Source organism: Cibotium barometz, chromosome 27 (assembly GCF_041138505.1).
Source record: "Cibotium barometz isolate CiBa-2024 chromosome 27, ASM4113850v1, whole genome shotgun sequence".
Taxonomy (NCBI): Eukaryota; Viridiplantae; Streptophyta; class Polypodiopsida; order Cyatheales; family Cibotiaceae; genus Cibotium; species Cibotium barometz.
The window spans coordinates 51,415,906-51,420,313 of record NC_141072.1 but is presented as its reverse complement, the minus strand read 5'-3'; the positions used below and the strand labels follow the sequence as shown (position 1 = coordinate 51,420,313).

At 39.4% G+C, this 4,408-nt stretch overlaps 1 long non-coding RNA gene across 1 annotated transcript; it reads right to left on the bottom strand.

The window, feature by feature from the left end:
* Positions 1 to 690: 690 nt before the first annotated feature.
* Positions 691 to 1,355, bottom strand: LOC147623501 (uncharacterized). Its single transcript, XR_015269423.1, has 2 exons — positions 1,243 to 1,355; positions 691 to 1,066 (listed from the first exon to the last, which is right to left on the bottom strand). It is a non-coding gene; the product is annotated as an uncharacterized LOC147623501 (long non-coding RNA).
* Positions 1,356 to 4,408: the final 3,053 nt, after the last annotated feature.

Here is a 4,408-nt window from a genome sequence, read left to right as displayed (position 1 = left end):
GTTTTCTGTCTCTGCAGGATCCAAGGACACTGGATAAATCAAGTCAGTGTGTAGATAGAAATCTTTGAAGAATTGCCATATTTCTTGTGAGTACTTTAAGCTTCTCACCATTTGCACTTGCCAATTTCCGCAGTGAAGAATAATCTCCATCTACGCCGTAATGTCTTGTTGCTTCCAAAGCGTGAGTACTTTAGGTTGCTCCTTAGTGGGTTTGCCATCAGCCTTGATGTACTTTCATAATTGAAGTTTCTTGAGATATAGCTTCATTCTTAGCTTACATACTAAGTAGTTGTTGCCATTGAGCTTATCAATGGAGAACAACCTTGGCTTGGTTGTTGCAGCGGAAGATGAGACTACCTCCATGATACCTTGATTGAAGGTAGAAGGAGCTTAAGCTTGGAGGTAGAGAGGAGTGAAGCTAAGATGTGAGATCTCAAGATGAAAAGAGGCTTGTGGATGGCTATGGGGTTCGCAAAGCTCTGATACCATATGAGAACTATGAGGTTGGTGAGAAGAAAGAGTAAAGAGAGAGAGAGAGAGAGAGAGAGAGACGCTTGAGTGTGTAATACCTTGCTTGTTTATCATATTTCCAAATGAAAGAGAATGTCTCTTTATACAAAATAAGGTCACTACAAGTAGTAGTGACCGTTTGGCAAGAACTGTTACATTTGAAATAAAATAGCAAAGCATTGTTACATTTGAAATAAAATAGCAATATGCTTTCCTAGAATGTAGGAAAGCATCTTCCTAGAAACAAGGATAGAACAAACTAATCTAAGCATTAGTCCACTCAAATGGACAGCTGGAACCTTAGCCACTTAACACTCCATGGGCGACTATTATTTGGGGAAAAAATAAAATAGAAACATCAATCAATCAATCTGCAGGAAGAAATCCTTGTGATCCGATCATGTGTCGACAGCAGCAGCAATCATTTTCTTGTTGTACGCCGTCTGGCTGTGAGAATATGCAGTAGTGGAAGCTAAGGTTTCACCACGCAGCTCCTTTCTGCGGCTTGTGTACGCAACAAAGAATTCGGTGTTGCACTTCTCCAGCTCACCCCAAACTGCACAGAATAGGGCCGTTAATCACGACCAACGAACTTAACTATACAAAGAATAGGGCCCTTAGACAGTCTCTCTCTCTCTCTCTCTCTCTCACACACACACACACTTGCGCGCGCGTGCGCGCTCGCACAGAGGGGGGGGGGAGAGAGAGAGAGAGAGAGGGGGAGAGGAGTACCTGTTCTTGTGATGGAAGCGTTCAGCCTGGCGTACTTCTGGAGGGAAGCCACGCATTCCCCTCTGTCCATGTAGAACAACATGCAGTTCTCTATCATGTGCTGAACCTAATTTGCAGCACATGATCATCATAATATTGTCGTGAAGGCGCGTCTTCTGGTTGTGCTGCTGTTGCTGCGGTCGCCGCCTCGCCAACAAGCATACTGATGCAGCTGGGGTGCGGCTAGGGCGATCAGCCTCCATATTGGTGGGTCGATGCGGCTTAAGGAGTAGGCTTATATTGCGTAGGCGGTGATCGATGATGCGTTGATTAAAACTCGCTCGCTTCCAAGTTCCATCTGGCACGACAAAGAGTCGAGGCGTTGTACTTTGGTTCCACGGACGCGGTAGCTAGCTGATTACTTTAAAGCTCACCCTTTTATCGTTCCGTATGATAATCATCATAGGACCAAGTTTGAAGCAGAATCCAGATGGAGACGCAGAAGATGTCGTCCTTCCACCTTCCAAGCTCCCACCGTCCACGGATAAAAAGTAAGTGCAAGTGTGTGTGTGCGCGCGCGCGCGCGGGGCGCGGTATACTACTTGAGCACTTCAAAGTTTTAAAGTTCACCCAAATGACAACGACGATGTAGCGACTCCGTATCTGCAGGCTGTGGACGCTTTAATCAAGATTGATGAGACTGGGTTACCCTTCATCAAGTTAACAACAAAAAGCGGCCAAAAAACTTGACGTTGCTAGTGAGGCGATGGTGAATGAGCTCCCAACCTTCAAGTTTTCGATAGACTCAATTACAGATAACCTTGAAGTCCATGTTCTTTGGGGACTAGTGAAGCCTGGCACCTTCTAGCTGTGTCCATCTACTATCGGTGCCAAAATTAGAGTTAGAATGCTTAGGCATATATGTGTTTGTGATGTCTTGAGGGAGTCCTTATCAAAACAATATGGCATGGATAAAGACACACTAGCCCTTAATGCTGAATGGTGGCCCAACTTTTTGAAGCAATATACCAACACTAATCGGTCTGTTAACGATTCATTCTTAGTGTCGGTTATGAAGAAAGATAGATGACTTTATGGAACAACGTAATGCTACAGTAAGAGAACTTGATTGATTGCTCACCAACACCAAAACATTGATACGTTGCTTTATAAATTCACCTGCGTTATTGCCAATTGGGGGCATAACCTTGTGATGTAGCTGCATCACTAGTGAGAGTCTGGTAGCTACAGTGGGTGAATGCTCCAGAAAGCGGCTATGCACACGGCTATAGCCCCATATTGAGATTAAAAAAACTTGGATTCTACTATGCCACATGTGACCTAGCTTTTTGCTTGCCAATCTTAGCGCCTCTCCTTCCTTTCCACAACATGCATCGAAATCTCCCCTACCTTAGGCAAGAAACTCATGCTGTCTTCTCTTTGTGAGCATTCAACTCCCCTACCTCAAGCAAGAAACTCATGTGCTCAAGGTAAGGTTTTCTCCTCTCTATTTCTCTTCTTTTTATTAATTTCATTTATTGATGTGTATATGTAAGAAGGAGATGGTTAGAAAACATCCATCTTTTGATTCTTGTCTTCTTCTTCTTCTTCTCACTTCTACTCTATCTCTAAAAAAATATATACTCTATTTATTTTAAGTCTCCTTTCATGGTAGGTAAACTTTATAAATATTTTTTAATTAACTTTATATTTATGTTTGCTTGTTTTGCAGGTTTAGGGTTTATTGTTAGCTTTATTTTGACAACCAACCAATAGTTAAGGCTTTTTTAAAATTCATAATCATACTTTTCTATTCTTTCATCTATTTGATTCTTTGCTTTTATGCATGATGTTTAAGCCTAATTCTTTTATGGTTACCTCATTTTCTTGTATTGTATTGTAGGTCTCCTTTTTTGAGCCTAGCACTTCTCAACCACTCAAGATAAGCACATACACACAAGCTCTTTTTCTATTTAGGATTTTCTCATTTGGACCCTTGGGTGTTGGGGTTTAGGGTTAGTTATGTGACCAAGCTCTATTATCAGGATCTTTATGACACTTGGAGAAAAAATTGCAATTCTCAAGCATAAAAATTAGAGTATAGCATAGAATTTACACAAATTGAAAGCATAAACCTTAATAAATAAAATTAAATAAACAAGAGAGCTAGAAAACAGCGAAGAGAACACTATCAACAAAAGATTGACTAGGTTGAATCTCCCCTGGATGAGTGTGGCCCATCGTACCACTCACCCATATTTATATGCATTACGGCTTGCTTTTCAAAAAGATAACTCCAGAAATAAAGAATAAGTGATTTTGCTTTTTTGAGTGTATAGTCTCTTCTAAAAATATAGCAACCTACAAATATAAAGTCTTGGACCTACCAAAAGTATCAATACTAATTGGTATGTTTAAAGTTTTGCGGTCTTAGCCTTCTAAAAATATTAATGCCAAAATATAAAACCATAATAAGTGCACACGTGTCTTCCCAAATATCTCATTGCGGTGTAACAAATGTTCCACACACGATTAACAAATAATTCACCACTCATCGCCTATAATATTAGTCAACGCAAAAAGTCGATTAAACACATGAATCCTAACTATATCATACTAGTGCTACACACAGCTAATTAAACACATTAATCTTGAAAGATGATATAAATAAAAGGCACATCCAAAATAAAATATTCCCAAAATATCCTCGATAGATGAATGGGTATCCTCATAGAGCTTATGACTAACATTCTCTCTTGCTCAGGTTGCAAACAACTGACCTTAATTACATGGATGGCATGAGTGGATGCAGTTTTGGTAAGAATGGAAGAACTTTTCTAGCATCCATTTAGCTCGGGGGGTTCATAAAAAAATATGCAAGTATAGCACTTGAGTTCAAATGAAGGGGTTTTTAAATTCAAACTTTTAGGGTAAATTATAGAAATACATTTATAGAAGGGGTTTTTTAAATCAATGTTGAAAAAATCCATAAGTCTATAAAGAAAAAGGAATCATTTTATTCATAAAAAAATCACAGGTAAGAGTTTTTTCTGCACATGATACATAGGGTTTCTACTCTTGCTTGTAGCCCTTGATACTCAATTTTCAAAAAACATTATAGCTTTTAAATCTTGGAGTAGAAAAGCACTAAAGCTTTAAAAAAAGCTTCTTAGAGATATAATCTTTA